Source organism: Rhinatrema bivittatum, chromosome 9 (assembly GCF_901001135.1).
Source record: "Rhinatrema bivittatum chromosome 9, aRhiBiv1.1, whole genome shotgun sequence".
NCBI classification, from domain to species: domain Eukaryota; kingdom Metazoa; phylum Chordata; class Amphibia; order Gymnophiona; family Rhinatrematidae; genus Rhinatrema; species Rhinatrema bivittatum.
In genome coordinates this window covers 84,416,266-84,440,119 of record NC_042623.1, presented here as the reverse complement: position 1 = coordinate 84,440,119, position 23,854 = coordinate 84,416,266, and positions in this window count along the sequence as shown.

Sequence of the window (23,854 nt, the reverse complement as noted above, 5' to 3'; positions counted from 1 at the left end):
TAAGAAGATCCCATGCTACTGATGCAATTAATAGCAGTGGCTATTCCCTAAGTAAAATTGATTAATAGCCATTAATGGACTTCTCCTCCAAGAACTTATCCAAACCTTTTTTGAACCCAGCTACACTAACTGCACTAACCACTAACTAAAAACATTAAATGTAACCGCCCCTCTAGTGGCGCATTGCAGTGAGTCTCAGCACACTTTCGAACAGTTGAAATGGACTGTGATTGAACATTTGTTAATGACATAGGGAGATGTGGCAGCACGATTAAACATCCGGGAACAATTCTGGATACACAAGTTAAAGACTGAGCAACCATGTGGTTTAAACGAACAAGTCGATTGGATGTCTTTGGTATAAGGCTGTCGCTGATTGGATCTTCCTGGAAACCTGGGTGACTTTAAAATTGTGAAGTAACACTAGCTTTAGACTGCCAGTTAGTAGCTGGGGAGGATGCGATTGAACACCAATAGACTTTTACAGCGAATTTGACCCCAGCAGTGAACAAATATCCTTTTGGCAAAGTCAAGACAACCCTTAAAAAAGAATGCTTTTCAAAACTTGTACAAGTCGGGGGGTTTCATACACACAAAGTTTAAGAATCTTTCAACAAAGCTAAGTACTTTGCGGCGATGGTGGCCATTAAATTAAGAAGCCTTAGTTGGCTCGATATATATGTATTATATTGAAGTTGAAAAATTGGGTGAATTTTTACACATTTGAGCACAACAAAAATTAATACCCGGGAGGTTGGATGTGTGTTTATGATTAAAAATGGAAAAGGTTTGTCCTGAATAGTTCCAACTTTTAAAATATATGAAACCACCACCATCCTAAAATAAAAAAAAGTTTTTATCATAATATTGTGATTAGAGGTGCTTTGGTGTTTAATTCAATTCAATAGGGTTGGGTTTCACGAATTTTACATTTCAGAAGTAAAAGTCTGCATAAGGTCACCTGGCACCATTTTGAATTTTGGCATCAGTGGGGGAAAAAAGGGAGTCATCTTCCCTTCTGCACCAATGAACAGTAGCTCTGTTATGGGTGAGTTAAACTAGGATGAGGGCAAGGAAGATTGCTAGTTACCTGGTGCACAAGGAGGGGGGAGGGGACAGAGGACATTGCAGTCCATATCAGGCCTCATGTTATGCTCCAAAGGCTAATGCAACATATACCTCATGGATATGTTTTTGAATTACTGGTGCTTTAAGGCAAATTACATTATTTAACATGATTTGCATTAATCCATTTCAAATATCAATGAGTTGCTTTGCATGAATTTAATATGTGACACAGCTCATTGATATTGATATTTAGGGAGATAGGTCCATTAATATCTGCTGAGATAGGTAGGGGGTGGGGATGAAAACCTTATTAGAGCAACGTGTTTATGGTCAAACATTGGCGTTATCAGCTGCAAATCATCAAGTCTAATGCCCTTTCGTGCAGCAGGCATTTAACATGGTATTTTGTGGCAGATATTATGCCCATGTTCACATGTGTTATCAATCAATTGTAATGTAATTTAGTAACTTGGCCCCTAAATTACTCTATTTTTTCCCCTTTTCTAAACTGTTTCTTCCTTATCATTGCAAGTTATTTTCTTAATAGTAATATAGAGGGGCAGGATTAACAACAAATCTTGCTGTTTTTGCACACATAAATACACAGTAGGATTCCCTGATGTTATAAATGGATCTAGATGCTCTGGGGAATCTGCTTGGACAACAGGCAGTTGAGATTTAATGTGGATATGCATAGGATATTGCATTTGGGGGCACAAGAATAGGCAGGTGCAATATATTTTGAATAGGGCAATAATTGCTATCACTAGACTGGTAGATCTGAGTAAAAAAGATGACACTGGGGATGAATATGCAAAGATAAGCAGCATCAATGAAGGCTGAGCACACACATGTAATATTTCTGTTGAAGACTCTCTCTAATATTTATTCATGACATATATTTGTATGTTTCTGGATTAATATTAATTTGTCTGTTTTGCCAACTCTGAAAATCAGATTTGTTTGTGGTCCATGAGGAACAAAGTTGTACAGTCTTGGAACAGAGATGTTGCACATGATCTTTCCACCACAAGAGCAACAGACAATATATATAGGGAAAACCTTTAAGATAAAAATAGATTTGACTACCTTTAGAGAAAGAGAGAGGTTTTTTACTCACATTATTAAAATGATGAAAAAAATGAACCATTGCAGGTAAATTAATGGTTACAACATTAAATCAGTTCCAAAGTAAACTGATCTCATGTTTAGGAGAAAAATATTGGTTGATAAAGGATATGGCTACCTGCTAGAGGAAAGTGCTAATCCAGTGATTTTCAATGTGTAGCTACTGTATATTTGGGTATATATAAACAAAAATATCTTTGAAACAAATTCAAATTATACAAATATTTTATTAAAAATATATATTCACCATATAAAATATCATAATAATTCCTTAAAAATATACACATAAAACACATCATCCTACCATAAATATCACAAAGGACACCACATGCATACCCACAATACTCCACATATATGCATGATATTTTGCAGTAAGATGATCTTTGTATGTGTATTTGTGGTAGGATGATGTGTTTTATGTGTATATTTTTAAGGGATTATTATGATATTTTGTAGGGTTTAATATATTTTTGAATAAAATAAATATATTTGTATAATTTGAATTTGTTTAGGAGGTGTTTCTGTTTATATATTATTTTGGAAGATATTGTGTCTACCTTGTTTGTTTTTTGTTTGTATATTTGGGGTCAGGAAATAAATTTCTTTGACTAGAGATTTATTGCACGTGAGTCCTTCAACCTTCTCCTGAATGACTATGTAGATAGAGTTGTTAGGCAAGCAAGAAAAAGTTTGGAATTGGTGGACTTCTACTTTTTCAAACCTCATCAACTCTTATACTACTTACTTACTTTTCTTCTTTATTACAGACCTCTGAAATCTATTCCACTATCTACCTGAAATCTTCTGCTATCAAATCGAGCTGCTATAACCTCCTGTAATCTGTTCTATATTTTATTCATTCTGTTCTGATGACTTTGCTTTCCTCCTTGTGTTTATCTTTTCAAAATTTGATTACTGTGACACCCTCTTTACTGATCTTCCAGTCCCCTTACATTCACACTTCATCACCGATTTCTTAGCAAAACTGAAAGCCTCATTTTTTTCCTTAGTTTACTAATATCAATCATCTCCTATCTTTATATCACTATATATGTGCCCATCTATGTTCTCAATTGAAGTTACTCCTTTATTTCTCTGTATTTCATCCTTAACATGCTATATCCCAATCTTAACCTTTTCCTTTTCTCATTTTCTTTTTCTATTTCCCTGCAGGTCGGCCCTCTGTATGCATTGCACTTTAACTTCCTCTTGGATTTGGAATTGGATTCTAGATTTAATTACTTGTCTTTCCAAACCTGAGCTCAAGGTCTTACAATAAGTATTTTCCTGCTCCCCAGGGCATACAATCTAATGGACCTATTTACTATTTACAGCATGTTCCCAAACTTTTACTGCAAGAAAATTCCTGTAGGATTTATTAAACTGTGGTACTATAGTTTAATAAACCCTGAGGGAATTTTATTCATGTTGCCACAACTAGAAAATCACACATTTGCCACAGCAATGTGTGATCATGGCCCAAGCCAATAGATTTAAAGGGGTATGTAGCCTTCTGTATACCTCCCCAGACCCAATTTAGCAAATAATTAAAAAAAAAAACTGGTTCTTTGCTGCCATTCCCTCCACAGCATAATATCTATCCCCACAAGCCCTCCCAACACAGTACTAATTAAGCCCTATTCCATCACAAATCTTTCCGCATGCTCTGGTTTCATGAAAGTTAGGCCTTTCCCCAGCACCATCACCCACAGCACTCTCCCTTCTACCTAAACAGAAGGCCATGGACCTTCAGGAGCAGGGGCGATGCCCAATCGGTTTTACCTCATTGGCACCAAAATTCAAAATGAAACCAGCTGGCCAATGGCTTGCCCCTTTTCCCACATGTAAGCATTATTTGCTCATTTCATATATTATTTCCTGTATCACAGTAAATATATTTGTTCCTGAGGCAAAAGAAAGCAAAGTGACTTGCCCTTGATTTGAACCATGACTTTCGTGGTCATTCCTGCTCTAACCATTAGACTATTCCTCCATGTCTTGTTCTTATTCTATTGTAACTCTTTTTCCATAAATGGCATATATCTTAAGGGTCCATAAAAGAATTTCTTTATGTGGGCTAGCTCCTCTGTCCTTTCCCCAACTCTTTGTTCCCCAGGGGGGGATTCTTCTCTATGAGGGGAAGGATAACTTTTTGGGTCCATGCACTAGAAACTAGAGATGTGCAATCGTTTTTGCCAAATGGACTATTTCTTTGAAATTTTTCCAAATTTAGCTTGGGTAGGAGGACCCAAATCCTGAGACAGATTTTCCCCAAACTTCGGGGGAAATTTGTTGTTCGGGTTAGCATGGTGGGAGGGCCACATTTATTTAACAAAAAAAACAAACCCTCTACCCCCAACCCTTCAAATTTAGTTACTTACAACCCCACCATCCTCCTGACCCCCCAAAAACTTGCCTAAAGTCCCTGGAGGTCCAGCGGGGGTCCCAGGAGCAATCTCCCACTCTCAGGCCATTGGTTGCCAGTAAACAAAATGGCACCAGTGGCCATTTGCCCTTACCATGTGACAGGGGATACCGGTGCCATTGGTCGGCCCCTGTCACATGGTAGGAGCAATGGACAGCAGGCGCGATCTTATAAAATGGTACGGGCCATCCATTGCTCCTTCCATGTGACAGGGGCCGACCAATGGCACTGGTAGCCCCTGTCACATGGTAAGGGCAAAGGGCCATAGGCACCATTTTGTTTACTGGCACCCGACAGCCCGAGAGCAGGAGATTGCTCCTGGGACCCCCGCTGGACCACTAAGGAATTTAGGCAAGTTTGAGGGGGGGTCGGGGATTGTAATTAACTACATTTGAAGGGTTGGGGTGGGGGAGTTTCAGAGAAAATTGCTGAGAAAAAAAAGACTTGTTGGAAAACAAAGTTTTCCACGGGTTGCCCGACCCGTAGCCCGACCCGTCATAAAAAAACAATGCACATCCCTACTAGAAACCTTCCATGTATGTGTGTTATCCTTGATTTTTGGGACAGGTACCTGGACAAAACAGGCAGGACTCAATGGATGGATGTTCAAAATAATATTTAATGATAGTGATTTGTAGGTAAATCAATAAAGTGAATAAATAAATGTCCAAATACATCCAGATTCCTTGTCTTTGGTATAGTACAAATTTAACTGATGTATCCTTCTGAGGAAGTACCCCTTCATACTGAAACTTGGAACTAGTATTTTATTCATGGTTTGGAATGAATGAATGCCCCAAGGTGGCTAGGGTATCCTAACTGAGGCAGATGTCCCATTCCCCAATTTCCAGATGGGCACTACCGATCTTCACCTTCCTGTGTCCCACATCCCAGAGTGGAAGCTTCAATTTGTGGTCTCCTGATGGTCGTCTTCTACAATTCCTCTTCAAAAGAATACCTCTCTGACCCTCCTAAGGGAAGGGCCAATTCTAGAACAGGTATTACAGTCCAGATATGGGCAAGGAAGGGGGCAGCAAAAATACTTCCTTCACAAGCAATTTGAAAAGCTCAATCTTGTAAAAGAATACTGGATCTTATCCACAGGTCTCTGCAACCTCTTCTTGTAGGAGTGAAAGGGTAAACAGATTCCCTTCTGCATCTCTGGAGAGGGTTTCAGCCTCCTAGAAGGTGCAGGTCAAAATATCAAAAATCCTAGCTATAAATATAGGAAAAATTAACAACAAACACTCCTTCCCCTCTTCCCTCTAATCTATCACCAAGAATTGGCAGGGCAATGTCTATCCCTTCTTTGCTAAGCTGTGGGTCTAACTTGGAGAGCCTATTGAAAATACATTCTTCTCCATGAATATCAAAACTACACTGTGTTCTAGTCACATGGGCTAACCCCCACTTATTACCTAAAAAGGCCTCCCATTCCTGCAAGCCTCTTGGGGAAGTGCAATGATGAATAGGATAGTCTATCTGTAGATATACTAGCCAAGAGTTTGGGGACTAGGGCCATCTAGTGGAGAACAAGGTGTCTCTACACTATGAAACAAATTTCTACGTCACATCAAAATATTATCCATTCTCATTTTAAAGATACTTTTTGACCAGATTTACTTTACACTGTATGTCCTCCATAACTTTTCCCTGATTCCCATTCCCAAGTTTTCTTACATTTGCAGTTCATGACTCTGATAAACACGCCTATGACTGGATAGCCCCAGTTGTTGGGTCTGCCCCGGACTCTCACAAGGGTGACGTAATCACCCCTGCAACTGCTAGCTTGTTAAATCGGCTGGCTTAGCGGTGCAGTGTTGGGGAGCAACAAGGGAGAGAGGAGATTCCAGGGCACTCCCTTTCCCCTGGAGAGTTTCGGAGCTTAATTTGGACACCTGGATAGCCCTGGTTGTTGGCCCGCCCCGGACTCTCACAAGGGCGACATCATAACCCTGCGACTGCCGGCTTGTTAAATCAGCTGGCTTAGTGGCGCACCGCCGCCACCAGCATGCCAAAGGGGCACGCAGCTTTGGTTTGATTTCCTTTATTGATTTCCTTTCTCTTCCTTTTGTATCTTCCCTAGCTGATGGGGAAGAAGAGGAAGGTCAGAATTGTTACTTCCTCTCCTATGAACCAGCTAACTCAAGGCCCTATGGACACTCGCTTGATTAGAGTGAGCGATATATCAATTAGTGACTGCATTGTAGGTACGTCTAGTGCCTCTTTGAGTCCAGGCATTGCCCCTCCTCCACCACAACCTCCTGGAGGTCTGCTCACTGAGATACATCAACCAACAGAGTTGTTGAATCCTTATTGGAATGAAAATGAATCTCTATTAAAGACTACTCAAATCAGTGAAGAACCCTTGTGGGACAATATCATAGAACTGTGAGTCAATCTGTTATACCATCTAATTACGGATTTGGTACAACAGTGTTCAGATGAACCTATTAATGTTACACTCACAGATTTGTGGAGGATGTTAGTTAAGTTAGACCAAAATGTCTCTCAAGTAAACGCTCATCTTTCCTCTTTAGTTAACGCTAATAGAGCTTCTATTGAACAACATAATAAGAAAATACCTGAATTAGAGGTATCTGTCTCTACATTAAATACTAAAGTTCAATTGTTACAAAACACTGAGAGTATGCATATTAAGGTTAATCTCTTGCTTCATATTGGAATGGAAAATGTTTGAAAATCTGATTAGATCTAAGAATTTGTGTCTAGTTAACCTTCCATATACTCATTTTCTCTCACCTTATGAGATGTTTAAGACATTTTTAAAAGAAATGCTGTCTTATGATGATGGTAATATCCCTAAATAAATCTAATATCTTCTATTTTTCTTAAACAGAGAGGTAATGTAATTTTAGATCAGAGAGAAAATGAAGAGATAGTTTCTAGTCTAGGAATCGCTACTTTCCTAGAAGAGTAAGTTGACATGATATCTAAAAGAGCTACTTTGTCTCTTTTGTTCAGAACAGGAAAAATATATAGTCTTTCAGAAATTCTTTAAGAGTAAAGATGTTTCATTTTGTGGTTAGAGGATTTTTTTATTTCCAGATGTCTCCAGAACCACCCAGGCTCGTAGAAACATTTCCTATCAATAAAAATAGGATCTTAGCTATTGGTGCAACTTTTTTTTGTTTCCCTGCAATGTTTTGTTTCCTACCAGGCTAAGAGATTTTATTTTATGGACCCTTCTCATTTGGAAACATTTCTAGTAGATAAAATAAATTTGAGGGACGGTCCTTCTAGCTAAACTTATGTTAAAAAGACCAACAAGTATTCAACCTCCTCTCTACCTTATTATGACTAGTTTATTTTCTGTAGATGTTTAATCTTTCTTTTCTCCCCCAATTATTGGGTTCAGTAATGCAAGGTTGTATTTGCTGTAATGATTTTTACTTTGAATTTGTATTTCTTATTGCATACACTGTTTTTCTTGAATTTGTATATTATATATATTGAAAATTCAATAAAGAAAAAATTATTTAAAAAAAAAAAACATGCCTATGACATTTGTTTGCATTTTATCATTATGGCCTTTACAATAAATTGCATATTCACTATTGAGTTGACCTACTCTATTTTGAAAAGCTTTGATTACAATCACAATATAAAGTTCAATAAAACATGCAAATAAGTTAAAACTCAGCATTCAAAAAGGAAACATCATATAAGCAGTAATGCAGAATTTGAGAGAAAATAATCCTTGTACTTCATGTTCAGCACCTTAATTTACTTTCTACTCTGATTTCTGTTCTGTTTTTTTACTTACTTTCTCCAGACAAATCACATCAATTTAAGCTATATAGATAGTATAGATTTCCAGTTGACATGTATACTACTGAATAGAATTCCACACAGTAGAGAATTGGTTTCCTTTGTATTAACTAAGACTAAGAGATTTGCCAGTGAGTTTGGTACCTCATTAGGAAACGTAGCTGGGAAAATCAAATTAAAATATAATTTAGGAAAGCCAGATCTGTTGATGACTTTTTGCTGTGAAGTATTCAAGACAAATGTTTCTAGTCCTAAAACTAAAGGGCTTGTTATTTCCACTATACTGAAATTGTAAATGCAAAGTCCTAATGGTTTTATTTTTGGTTACTTAACACAGATTCCCAATAGAACTGCCATAGTGTTCCCTGTGATAACTCATGGGCACTAGTTGATTATAATAGACAAGCCGTTAAGCCCGTTAAAACGGGCTACATCCCTCTGTCTCTCACCTCCCCCTCTTTCTCTCTCCCCTCACTCTTCACCACCCCCTCCCTCACCCAGTCCTCCCCACCCTCCCTCTCCTATCACTCATCCCTCCCTACCACTCAGTCTCACTCACTCCCTCCCCCCTCTCTCCCTCCCTCTCACTCACTCAGTCCCCACTCATCTCACTCAGTCCCCACTCCCTCACCTTCCTCTCCCTCAGTCCCTCCACTCCCCTTCCTCCCTCTCTCTCCTCAGTCCCACTCCCTCCCTCAGTCCCTCCCCCTCACTCAGTCCCCCTCCCTCCACTCCCTCACTCCCCCCCCCTCCCTCTCACTCAGTCCCACTCACTCTCCCTCAGTCCCACTCCCTCCCTCTCTCTCCCAGTCCCACCCCCCCCTCAGTCCCCCTCTCCCTCTCACTCAGTCCCACTCCCTCCTCTCACTCACTCCCTCCCCCCTCACTCACTCCCTCCCTCCCACTCAGTCCCTCCCTCCCCCCACTCTCTCTCTCCGTCCCTTCCCTCCCACTCAGTCCGTCCCTCCCTCTCTCTCTCTTCTCCCTCCCTCGCTACCGCCCGCTACCGCCGTCGCCGCTACCGCCGCCGCTCGCTACCGCCGTCCGCCCGCCGCCGCTGCCGGTACCGCCGCCGCGCCCGCTGCTGCCACTGGACGCCGCCATTGTTTTTTCTTTCTGAAGCTGCCTCAGAGCGACGTGCTCGCCCGCACATGCGCGGTAGAGCTGGTCTCTACTGCGCATTTGCGGGCCGTCGGTCACAGGCCATTTATAAGGTAGATCCTATAGGTCAAGCTATGAAAACTGTACTTCCAGCTTTCACATTTAACTTCTTAGCAGGCTTCATAGATAGCTGTGCTGCCAATTCTGATCTTCTCTAGTGATTTTCATATATTTTTGTCTTCTCCTTAGGATATCTTGGTTTTCTGCCAAATATTTTGTCTTCATATATGCCTCATTTGAGGGTATGCACATGCATTATGTGTGTATTTTTATTAGAGAAACATGCATACGCTCCATTTCCCCATGTGCACTAGAAAGTCTGCGAGGTACTGAAACGGAAGAAACAAATGCACACAAATGCTCATCCCTGCTATTTGGTAAACCTTGTCTGTAGGAATTGTAGATAAGCTAGTTAAGTAAATGTTACTTTTTGTTTCCCTTGTGAATAGATAAGACCTTTATTTAAAGATATATTTGATTTTTTTATTATTTTATGTGAGACTGTTTATTGAAAGAAAGCAACTACAAACATTTGGCATATATGACTCTGAAGCATGTCAAATAATCAGCTACATACAGTCACTTGTTCAAATATAAGTTTTTATACATTAACCCCTCCCAGATGATAACCACCCCCCTAAAATAGCAAGAAAAAGAATGAAACAAAAAAATGCATGTTGGGGCTCTCTTCAGTATATGTGTATATAATCAGGGATAATTAATTATCTCACTTCTGGCCCTTGAGAATAGTCTTTGTAGAAAGGGATGCCAGATACTGATGAAAGTACACCTACTTTTAAATTAATGTTTGGTAGTTTGATTTACCATTTGCATTAACTATGTAATTTATTCCTCCATAGCCAAACACCTGGAGGGTCCTGTTCACACCACTGCAAGAGAATGGCCTTCTTTGCAATGAGACACGCCTTCCGACTCAAAAGACTTATTCTTTCCACAAATTTGAAAAAAGGACACTACATCTCCTTCAGGAGAAAAAAAAAACCACTGATTGGCCCACCAAAAAACATAAATACCTTTGAACTTTCCCCCCAAAAGTTTGAATAGTAGAGCAGACCCAAAAGCAGTGTCCTAAGGTGCCCCTGTCTAACTGGCACAGCTCGGAGTCCAAATAGCACACTCTTATGCAGCCAAGAGGGAGGCAAATACACCCTACATAAGAATTTATATTGCATCTCCCACAAAGTTGAGACTTCCGTTAACTCAAGTATGTGATTTATGGAGTGGAGGAGATGGAAGTCGGCTAAGGAGAGTATTTCTGTTTTCCACTTAGCATGTAGCATAGCACAAGAAGCTTTGAGCTTTAAGCGAACTAAAGATTTACAAATGTGTGAAATCACCATCCTGCTATGCCTGTCCACTTGGAAAAGCTCCTCCAGCCAGTCCACAAAGACATCACGAAAATGAGATTTCTGCAAAGAGAAGACATAATGACACAGTTGGAGGTAGTTTTGCATGTTTGTAGTTCTTGGTAGGACAACATGAAAACCTGTGAGTCTACCACCTGAGCTAGGGAAACCACTCCCTACACTGCCCACTGAGAAAAGGACAAGACCTACATGCCCGGTAGGAAATTTAAATTACCCCTTCTAATTAAATACACTGATTCCTGAGGATTCTGGCAAATTTAGAACAGAAATATACCCATGCCTTGTGTAAAGATACTACAGCAAAATTACTGCATATAGATAAGGGCAAAAGAGCCGGGCAAGCATGAGCACATAAGAAGGATCCAATGGCTTGATCAATTCCTTCTCCAGGTCCGGGGGTAAAATAGAAGGAATTAAATAACTAATCTTTCACATATCTTAATAAACAGGCTATGTTGCACTCCTCTAAATTTGGGAATCCCAACCTTCCCTGTGGCCAAGGTCCCACCAGATGAGCCATTGAAATCCATGCCCCCACACCAGGCAAAGTGAGACAACATGGCAAAAACCAACTTAACATCTCTCTTCTAAAGTAGCAAGGGAATAGTTTGCAAGATATATAACCACTGAGGCCAAATAAGAATTTTAAATAAATTCACCCTGCCTGTCACTGAAAGAGGCAAATCCTTCCATTCCAAAAATTAATTCTTTAGGGACTTTTAAGAGTGGGAGTATATTTAGGTCATAGATTTTGGCGAAAAATGTAGACAGCTGTATCCCCAGATAACAAAAGGAGTCTCCAGCCCACCTATGAGTAAATTTCTTTTCCCAGTTTGCCTAATGGATGGAGAGGCAATTGCCTTGGACTTCCTATTTAATTTTAAGCCTGAAAAGGTGGAAAAGGGTAAACTCATCCATCAGAGTGGTCAGAGATTCCACAGGATTACTAAATTATACCAGCAGATCATCCACAAAAATTACAACCTTAACATGCTGTTAGAGACTGAAATGCCAGAGATATTCTGTTGAATGGCCCTCAATAATGGCTCCAGCAATAAAATAAATAAAAGAGATGACAGGGGCCATCCTTGTCTGCCTGGTACCATGCTGCAAAGGAAATTCAGAGGTGAGAGATCCGTTTATCAAAATTTGAGCACTAGGCACTGAGTAAAGTAAGTGAACTACCCTCAACCAGTTGCCACTGAACCCAAAGTGCTACAAAACAAAGAAAAGATAATATCAGTCTACTTGATCAAAAGCCTTCTTGGCATCAAAACTGATCAACAAGGATGGCATCATGTGAGAAGTGCTCCATGCAATGGAAGCCAAAGCTCATCTGACAATTAAAACAGGATGCCACCCTTGCATGAAATCCACCTGATGATCACCAACCAATGAGGGAATAATGCACATTGCACGCTAATCAATTGGCATATATCTTAGCAAGTAATTTAACATCAAAATTCAATAGCAATATTGGTCTGTATCAATCAAGTGTGTTTTTATCTTTGTTGGGAATTAGCATGATCAGGGTCTTATTAGCATGTGGCAGAAAATATTGCTGTTCCAGTAAGTTCTTGTACAGGAGGAGCAAAGGGGAGGCCATGCAATCTCTCAGCATCTTATAAAACTCCCCCCAACCCCATAGTCATTGGACCCAGATGCCTTGTATGAGAGCATCTCCAAAATCCCGTATTGTATTTCCTCCAGACGGAATGGGGCATTTAATTTTTCAGAAGGGCACATTTCTGAAAGAAGCAAATTTGGGCCACTACATCCTCTGGGTGATGAGCATAAAGTTACTGAAAATAATTGAGAAAAATCCCACAAAGCCATTCATGTGAATTAACAATTGTATGCTGTTTATCCTGGACTGCCACAATACATTTAGCCCCTAGTTTATATTTTACAATGTTGGCTAATAATTTCCCCACCTTACTGCCATATTGAAAAAGTTGGAACTTATAATAAAACATAGACTTAACCATGCATTGGTGGAGCAAGGATTTCAGGACAGTCAAAAAGGTTACAAATTTGTCCTAGCTAATTCAGAATGCACTCTCACTAGATGCAACTGGTCTCAATGCACCTGTCTGTCCAGTTTTAGAAATCTGGCATCAAGAGCCTTACATCTATGGGCTACATAGGCAATAATCTCACTCTGAAGTACCACCTTACCTGTTTCCCCCAAAAAAAGCCAGGCATGGTAATCTGTTCTTTATTATGCTCCTGAAACTCGAACTAGTGCTGTTGCAAAAACTCCTGCAAGTGTTTGTCCTTGGCAAGAAACGCAGGGAAGTACCACAAACGTTGCCACTGCCCACTAACCACTCAGTGCAAATCCACCCATATCAAGGCATAATCTGAGATTATCAAAGGGCCATTCTCTGCAGTGGTCATGTGAGAAAACAAAGCAGGCAATAACAAGATAGTTTATGCACAATTGGGAAGTGTGCACATGGGAAACATGAGTGTAATCCCATTCCATTGGATGAAGAACCCACTAGACATCCAGTAAATCTAAATGTTTACAAAGCAAGGGATACCCTTATGTTTCAAGACCACTTCCATCTGTTCTGGTGTGACTTATCCATCTGGGATTCGTTTACCCCATTTAAATCACCCCCCCCAGTAACAAAGTGATTGAGGAGGCCTTACCTAACAGCCTACAAAGGGATAGAAAAAACATGATATCATTCTGGTTAGGGACACAGACATTACAAATAGTGATTGTTTTCCCTTGCAGACAACCTTTGAGAATGAGGAAGCAACTTCCAGGATCACTAATCATAGCCTTATGTTGAAATGACAGTGATTTGTTCAATAAAATGGCCACTCCCACTTTATGAGATCCTGAAGAAGCCCAGTAAACATCGCCAACCCACCATCTGTGAAGTTTACTGTGTTCCACGTCACTAAGATGTGTTTCTTGAATCATAACTATATCAGTCTGGTGCTGCTTCAGTGTTCTCAGAATTTTCTGTCGTTTAATGGGCGACCCCAGCTCACATACATTCCATGAAATGATTTGTAAACCCTGTTTGCTAAGCAGTACTAAGGGACCACAGAGATAATGTGCAGATCATATGCTTTACCAAAAAGGGACACCCCCCCCCAGCTTAGGGTGCCTCCCCTAGCACTTGACCCTGTCATCCACAATAATATCAAGAGCAAGAACCCTAAGAGCCACCCCCCCCCCATCCTGAGCTATGTGAGATCTTACCCTTCCCATTAATCCCATTTCCTCCTTACTACCCCCTCCCCGAGCCTTATACTGGGCTAGAAGTTGTCACTAAAATGACACTTGAGGACCTCCACACCCAACCAACCAAAACATGAAAGAAAGATGCACAAAGATCAGAGACAGTGAAAGAAAAAAGAAAATGAATCCCACTTCATGAAATTACCAACATAAGGAACAGTAAACAAAATGGCTACTTGTAAAGCCCACAACTAAGGGCTACCCTCGCTGCAAGTCCTCCCAAATCCAAAGGACTGACACACTGACTTTCAATAGATGAAGACCCAGTATCGGTTGAAAACGTGCGGTACAGCTGAGTACAGAGCAGGGTCTCCCAAATGCAAACACTGGAAGGATGTGAAGCGAATAAAGCATGGAGACCAAAAACGGCACAGATGCAGGTAGCTGTACAGCCCAAAAGTACGGGGATACAGTTCCATGAGAGAACTAACCTGAGAGACAGTGAAAACAAAAAAAAAATAAAACTGTTCAATGATGGAAACAAAAAACACGACCCCACATAGGACTTCAAACCTCAAGATGAGTTCAGTGGATCAGCTCTAGTCCAAACCAGAGCCCCATTGGCTGCCCACTTTCAATGACCCAGCCTAGGGGATCAGAACACGAAAAAGTCAAAAACCATCAGGGCATCTTTGCTGCTACTGCACACTAGTCCACAGCACCCAACTCTAGGCCCACATCAGTCCCCCGATAAAGTCTGCAAGAAACATTGTGCCTCCATGGCTGTGTTGAAAATAGAGGTGTGAATCGTGTGCCCTATCGTCTTAACGATCCAAATCGTCTGGCAGGAGAAGAAAATCGTGTTTGGCACGATTTTTTAGTTAAAAAATCGTTTTTTCTGATTAGTGTGCACTAACCGGGAGTTAGTGCGCACTAACCATTGTTAGTGCGCACTAACAGAAAATGATACAATTTGACACTTTTCAGGTCAGTTAAGGTCAGTTTAGGAATGAATATGTATTCCTATTGGCTGCCCTCTTATTTATTCATGTTACCAAGGTTCCCACTGACAATATATGGGGGATGGGAAATGGAAACAGTTGGTAGCTTGACAAAAAAAGTAATGTGATCAGTCAATGTGACTAGATCTTGTGCCCTAACCCTGATACCAGGGGTGTTGTGATCTTCCTGCACTCAGTGCCCTAACCCTGATACCAGGGGTGTTGTGATCTTCCTGCACTCAGTGCCCTAACCCTGATACCAGGGGTGTTGTGATCTTCCTGCATGCAGTGCCCTATCCCTATTAATACCAGGAGTGTTGTGATCTTCCTGCACACAGTGCCCTAACCCTGATACCAGGGGTGTTGTGATCTTCCTGCATGCAGTGCCCTAACCCTGATACCAGGGGTGTTGTGATCTTCCTGCACAAAGTGCCCTATCCCTAATACCAGGAGTGTTGTGATCTTCCTGCACAAAGTGCCCTAACCCTGATACCAGGAGTGCTGTGATCTTCCTGCTCACAGTGCCCTAACCCTGATACCAGGGGTGTTGTGATCTTCCTGCACAAAGTGCCCTATCCCTAATACCAGGAGTGTTGAGATCTTCCTGCACACAGTGCCCTAACCCTGATACCAGGGGTGTTGTGATCTTCCTGCACAAAGTGCCCTATCCCTAATACCAGGAGTGTTGTGATCTTCCTGCACAAAGTGCCCTAACCCTGATACCAGGAGTGCTGTGATCTTCCTGCACAAAGTGCCCTAACCCTGATACCAGGAGTGCTGTGATCTTCCTGCACACAGTGCCCTAACCCTGATACCAGGGGTGTTGTGATCTTCCTGCACTCAGTGCCCTAACCCTGATACCAGGGGTGTTGTGATCTTCCTGCACTCAGTGCCCTAACCCTGATACCAGGGGTGTTGTGATCTTCCTGCATGCAGTGCCCTATCCCTATTAATACCAGGAGTGTTGTGATCTTCCTGCACGCAGTGCCCTAACCCTGATACCAGGGGTGTTGTGATCTTCCTGCATGCAGTGCCCTAACCCTGATACCAGGGGTGTTGTGATCTTCCTGCACAAAGTGCCCTAACCCTGATACCAGGAGTGCTGTGATCTTCCTGCACACAGTGCCCTAACCCTGATACCAGGGGTGTTGTGATCTTCCTGCATGCAGTGCCCTAACCCTGATACCAGGGGTGTTGTGATCTTCCTGCACAAAGTGCCCTATCCCTAATACCAGGAGTGTTGTGATCTTCCTGCACAAAGTGCCCTAACCCTGATACCAGGAGTGCTGTGATCTTCCTTCATGCAGTGCCCTATCCCTGATACCAGGGGTGTTGTGATCTTCCTGCACACAGTGCCCTATCCCTGATACCGGGGGTGTTGTGATCTTCCTGCATGCAGTGCCCTATTCCGGTTACCGGGGGTGTTGTGATCTTCTTGCACACATCCCGGTGTCAGGGATAGGGCACTGCATGCAGGAAGATGACAACACCCCTGGTATCAGGGTTAGGGCACTGTGTGCAGGAAGATCACAACACTCCTGGTATTAGGTATAGGGCACTGCATGCAGGAAGATCACAACACCCCTGGTATCAGGGTTAAGGCCCTGTGTGCAGGAAGATCACAACACCCCTGGTATCAGGGATAGGGCACTGTGTGCAGGAAGATCACAACACCCCTGGTATCAGGGATAGGGCACTGAGTGCAGGAAGATCACAACACCCCTGGTATCAGGAATAGGGCACAAGTTCTAGTCACATTGACTGATCACATTACTTTTTTTGTTAACTACCAACAGTTTCCATTTCCCATCCCCCCAACCATCACCTCAGTGGGAACCTCGGTAACATCAATAGATAAGAGGGCAGCCAGCCAATAGGAATACATATTCATTCCTAACTGACCTTTACTGACCTGGAAAGTATCAATAATTTGTATCATTTTCTGTTAGTGTTCCTGAGTTTCCATTTCCATTTCCCATCCCCCCAACCATCACCTCAGTGGGAACCTTGGTAACATCAATAGATAAGAGGGCAGCCAGCCAATAGGAATACATATTCATTCCTAACTGACCTTTACTGACCTGGAAAGTGTCAATTTGTATCATTTTCTGTTTGTGCGCACTAACGGGAGTTAGTGCGCACTAACACGATTTAACGATTTTTAATGATAAATCATTAGAATTTCTATTGAATTGTGTTCCTTAACGATTTAAGACGATATTAAAATTATCGGACGATAATTTTAATCGTTGAAAAACGATTCACATCCCTAGTTGTAAATAGTGGACTTTCCTGCATGTGTGACCCAAAGTTTGGCCAGGTACAACAATGAAAAACAAATCTTCTGAAAGAGAGAGTTACATATAGGTGAGAAAGTGAATTTGACTGAATAGTCCTGAAATATTAGGATCTTCTGTTCCCACATACTGGTTTGAGTGTCCCACCGTATCGCTTGCAGAATCGCAGCCTTCTAAGCAAAGTCAAGGAAGCGGATGATTACCACTCAAGGCCTGGCATGGTGTTCCTGGTGTGAGCCTATATAATGAGCCCTCTCTAATCTTATGGGCCCCAGAGACTCAGGGAGATGGAAGGCACTTGGGAGCCAATTTTCCAGAAAATCCTTCAACTCGGTATCCAGCAATGATTCTAAGAGACCCAGGACCCACAGATTATTTCATCGGGCGTGATTCTCCAGATCCTCAAGCTTATTTTCAATTGCTTCTAAGAGTTCTGCCATCGTAATGGCAGCGGTTTCCTGACCACGTTCGTCATCTTCTAGAGCAGAGACACACTGCTCCACTTCTGTTAACTGCCAGGTCACCGATTCAAATGAGCTGGACAAAGCATCTAGCTTCACAAAGATTTCCTTGAATTTTCCATCCAGCCTGAGGTCAAAAGCCTTTTCAACATCCCTCATGACTGCAGCAATCAGTACCTCAGTGAAAGCCAGTTCAGCTGTTTCATTGATCTTTCCGTTAGTCATCTTGGAGATTGTCAGCCGGGATTTTTCTTTGTTCTTCAAGATCCAGCTCAACATTACCACGTCAAAGTCCCACAAATAGAAGCTGCACATTCAATGCTGGCTTAGATGCAGCAGAAAACGGTGGGCCGGGGGTGGATGGCAGACAGGTCCAAAGGGAGCAGATCAGAAAAATGTCTTGCTCCCTCCCTTCACAATATCATGTGACTTTTTATTATTATTTAAAATGTTGGGTTTTTTTAGATTGTTATATATATTCCACCTGGAATAGGAGGAAATATTAGAGTACTTGATCCTGTTTCTCACCCCATGCTGCTTTTTCATGTTTCTTTTTATAATCCAGATACAGGAGAAGTGACAGATTTTACTTAATTCACTTAATTTAATAAAAATCCCCAAAAAAAGATGCAAGGTATAGGCTGTCTACCTTAAAAAAACTGGAGTTTTATTTTTGTTTTAAACATGATGGACCAGAAAGATTAGATGGATTGCATTAATAACTCTGGGCATTATGGTTGGAGGGTAATTCTTCGTGAACATATAGATATATTTTCTGTGCTATTGCAGTTTCTCTTTGAGGATGGCACATAAGATGCATAAAAGTCAATGTTTTAGAATTGTTTCTGTCTATAAGTAATAAGTATACTAAAATCAAAAGTAAATTAGTAAATTGGACACATTTATTTTAGAAGAAAATATATGTTTGGTGCTATAGCTACACTGTAGGGAGCAGTACTAATTTGGCAGTTCTGAGCTGAGTTTCATATTTGGAATTGTCACAAATGCACCGTGGGTTTTTTTTATACCTTCCCTTGGATCATCATGTAAAGAAAACTATTGACTGAAACTTTGGTCATTTTTTCATCTTAACCAACTATATAACTATTGGATTGATTTACCCATTTAGAAGCTGGAAAGGAAGCAGTGGCAATTAGGTCAATAATTCATATATAATGAGTCATTTATGGCCAGAGGAGTTCCAAGCCACAGTGTACATTATTGGCCTCATTTTAATATGCATAAAACTCTTTATATATATATTGTAATGGGCATTATATTCCTCTGGTGAATATAAGAAGGCGGGCTATAAGGAAAACTTGGGAAGGAGATCCAGTATGTAAAAGAAATCAGAATAGGAGGAGGACTCCATCTCCCAGAAGGCACAGGGGTTCTGGAAGGGGAGGATCTTCCCAGGCTTTTCCCTATCAAGAGGATGAGAGAGCCCGGGCATGGAGGGAGAAGGGTGTGAGCTTATCTGAAGAAGGGGGTGGGACAGGAACAGGAAAGAGTCCTACTAGAACCAGATGAAGAAAACAGAGGAGATGGAGGTGGAGGTGTTAAGTAGCCCAGAGGATGAGCCGAAGCTGATGGGCTTGGGAGGTGAGTAGTGGAGACAATCTCCAGAACAGGATACATTCATGGAGACTGCAGATCAGGAGTTGTGGGAGGTAGCGGTAGGGCCTGGTTTCCTAAGAACCAGGCCAATAGAGTGCAGTCAAGCTTAGTCTGTGCAGGAAGCAACTGGGAGCAGCATACAGGAGGATAAAGGCAAGAGTTCCTTTCTTATTGTATGAGTTTGAGACTGACGTGGTTTGATAAAGTAAAGCTATAGAGCCCAATTTTCAGTAGGCTGTTTAGTGGATAAGTTATCCAGCTAAAGTTGCCAGGATCACTCTGCTATGCAATTCCCGGCTGCTTCCAGCATTACTTAGTTAATGATGCTGGAAGCATACTGTGTAGAGTGAAGTACGCTTCCAGTCGCATAGCAGAGCAATCCTGAAAGGAGGAGGGGGAAGATGTTCTATTTATTTATTTATTTATTTATTTATTTACTTACTTACTTACTTACTTACTTACTTACTTACTTGTTTAAAATGCTTATATACCACACTTTCAATTTGTATTGATCAGGATGGTTTACAGTATTACATTCAGAATATTCCATAACAACATATTATATACATGATACAGTGTAAAACAAGTTAAACTAAATAGCAGACAATGGACAAAGCCTCAATTAAGAAAAAGCATGTCTCCATATGTTCAAGGTAACGAGTGGATGGGGGGGTGTCTACATGGTATGGGAGTGTATGACTGTTTGAGGGGAGACGGAAGGGGTAAAGTAGTGATTTTTTTTAGTGGAACAGAAGGAGGGCATTGGAGGCCCAGGTTGACTGTGCTCTTTTTTTTTTACTTTAGTTTGTCTTTTATATTGGGACATATTTTTTGGTACAGCGGGAAGGGGGAGATGATGGAAGGAGGCTGTGCATTTGGGTAGGAGGGCCTGTAACTTGGAGCTTTTTGTCTTCTAAGATGCACTACTTACCCGGATATCTCTGAAGATATCCGGGTAAGTAGCAAGTCATCTGGCCACACAAGGCCAAATATACCCAATATTCGGCTAAGTTAGCCAGATAACTGAATCTCTCCCCAGAAGACACCCAGAATACCCCTTTTTATATCTGGCTAAATTAGACCTGGATAACAATTTATCTTGCTATAATTTAGCCAGATAACTGGTTGAAACTGCCATATTAGCCATTTGCAAGGATAACTTTTCAATTGTCCATCTAAATGGCTATTGAATATCTACCCCATAGAGACTTTACTCACCCGGGATAACCTTGGACTATGCGTGCTTAAGCCCAGCTCATCAACTGGGGTGAGAGGATTTGAAGCCATAGCTGTGACACCCAGTAAAGAACGGAGTAAAGTAAAGCTTTAGAGACTTTAAACTACCGGGCTAACATGGGACTATTTATTGAGCTTGGGATCAATGTGCCATCTCTATAGAGGTGCTGTCCATTATAAATTTGAGGGTAGCAGCTGCTGCTGGTCATTAGATGACTGAGAAAACACCATGGGGTGAGCAGATTTGAACCCATAGCCTTCCTTCCAAGGTGTCATAGCTGTGACACCTTGGAAGGAACGGGATAAAGTATAGGCAATAGAGATTGGACTACCTGGTCTGGAAAGCCTCCGAGGAAGCTTTCCAGACCAGGGAAAGGTGCAGGAGGAGTCAGGCATTTGGACCATGGAAAAGCACCCTCCCAGAGACTTAACCAGTGGTTCAGTTTCTTATGTAACCAGAGAATTCCAGCTGGATTGCGACTCAGAAAGTAGTAGGGGTGTGCATTCGTTCCCTATGAATTGGGAATCCGCAATGTATAGGGCCTTATTCGTTGTATCCATGGGGAAGCGAAACGTATCGTGATTCCCCACGAATACAATGAATCCCGACAAATTATTCGGCCGCCTAAAGGACCCAATTTAAGCAAACCCCCACCCTCCTGACCCCTCAAAACTTACCAAAATTCCCTGGTGGTCCAGCAGGGGTCCGGGAGCCATCCCCTGGACTCACACCCTGGGCTGCCTGTTTCAAAATGGTGCCGATAGCCTTTGGCCTACTATGTCATAGCGGCTACCGGTGCCATTGGTTAGCCCCTGTCACATGGCCATTGGCGCTATCTTGTGCTCCTACCATGTGACAGGGGCTGACCAATGGCACCGGTAGCCCCTGTGACATAGTAAGGGCAAAGGCTATCTGCGCCATTTTGAATACTGGCAAAGGCTATCAATAGCCATTTTGAATACTGGCAAAGGCTATGGAGTGCAGGAGATCGCTCCCGGACTCCCGCTGGACTTTTGGCAAGTCTTGTGAGGGTCAGGAGGGTCCCCCAAGACTTGCCAAAAGTCCCTTGTGGTCCAGTGGGGGTCCGGGAACGATCTCCTGCACTCGGGCCGTCAGCTGCCAGTAATCAAAATGGCGCCGATAGCCTTTGCCCTTACTATGTCACAGGGGCTACCAGTACCATTGGTCATCCCCTGTCACATGGTAGGAGCACAAGATGGCGCCAATGGCCATGTGACAGGGGCTGACCAATGGCACCGGTAGCCCCTGTGACATAGTAAGGGCAAAGGCTATCGGTTTCATTTTGAAACTGGCACTGAGGGTGTGAGTGCAGGGGATGGTTCCCGGACCCCCTGCTGGACCACCAGGGAGTTTTGGTAAGTCTTGGGGGGGGGTCAGGAGGGTGGGGGGGTTGTAGTTAATTTAATTTTAGCGGGGAAACGAATAGGAATCAACGTATCAACATATTGGGGCGCCGTATGGCCGAATGCAACGTCTCTGCCCCCCAATGAATCCAAATCCCGAATGCAACGTATGGCGTCCCTCTGCACATCCCTAGAGAGTGGCAAGTGGTGCAAATTCATAACATTATGCAGTCTTTATATCTTCTATATTTATAAGACTCCTTTTTATATAGGCATAGTCAATCTGCTGACAGTCAATCACTTTTAGAGAAAGTAAATAGCGGCAGAGGACGTGGTAGAGGTAGATTCAGGAGCCTAGGTATTAATGCAATCTATCACAGACTTGGGAGATGAGAGCTTTAAACAGCCTGAATATAGTAAGGTGCTGTCTCCCCACCAGCTTCTTTGAAACTGCCTAGATTGAAAAGATTCTGCTATGTGTAGTTTGGTGGCTACCACAATTTGGATAAATGAGCAGATGCACTCCTAGCACCACTGAGATATAGCTCAGTAGCACATCCATCTTAGCTGTGCCAAGGGGAAAATGTAGCACATCTCTCCTCCTTCTCCATTTTAAAAGATGATGGTGATTGTGAGAAATCAGTAGGGATGTGAATCATTTTTTGACGATTTAAAATATCGTCCGATATATTTTAAATCGTCAAAAATCGTTAGAACCGCGATACAATAACAATTCCCCCGATTTATCGTCAAAAAATCGTAAATCGGGGGGAGGGGAAGGGGGAGGGCGGGAAAACCGGCACACTAAAACAACCCTAAAACCCACCCCGACCCTTTAAAATAAATCCCCCACCCTCCCGAATCCCCCCAAAATGCCTTAAATTACCTAGGGTCCAGAGGGAGGGTCCCGGTGTGATCTTTTACTCTCGGGCCTCTGGTGCGTTGTAGAAATGGCGCCGGCGCTACCTTTGCCTTGTCATATGACAGGTCAAAGGTAGCGCTGGCGCCATTTTGTTTTTTGTCCCCCGACGTCAGGAGCGTAGGAGATCGCTCCCGGACACCCGCTGGACCCCCAGGGACTTTTGGCCAGCTTGGGGGGGCCTCCTGACCCCCACAAGACTTGCCAAAAGTCCAGCGGGGGTCCGGGAACGACTTCCTGCACGTGAATCATTTTTCCGTACAAAATGGCGCCGTACAAAATGGCGCCGGCCATATGCCGGCCATGCGCCATTTTGTACGGAAAAATGATTCGCGTGCAGGAAGTAGTTCCCGGACCCCCGCTGGACTTTTGGCAAGTCTTGTGGGGGTCAGGAGGCCCCCCCAAGCTGGCCAAAAGTCCCTGGGGGTCCAGCGGGGGTCCGGGAGCGATCTCCTATGCTCCTGACATCGAGGGACAAAAAAACAAAATGGCGCCGGCGCTACCTTTGCCCTGTCATATGACAGGTCAAACGTAGCGCCGGCACCATTTCTACAATGTACCGGAGGCCCGAGAGTAAAAGATCACACCGGGACCCTTCCTCTGGACCCCAGGTAATTTTGGCGGGGTTCGGGAGGGTGGGGGATTTATTTTAAAGGGTCGGGGTGGGTTTAGGGTTGTTTTAGTGTGCCCGAGAGTGGAAGATCACACCGGGACCCCCCCACTGGACCCCAGGTAATTTAAGGCATTTTGGGGGGTTCGGGAGGGTGGGGGATTTATTTTAAAGGGTCAGGGTG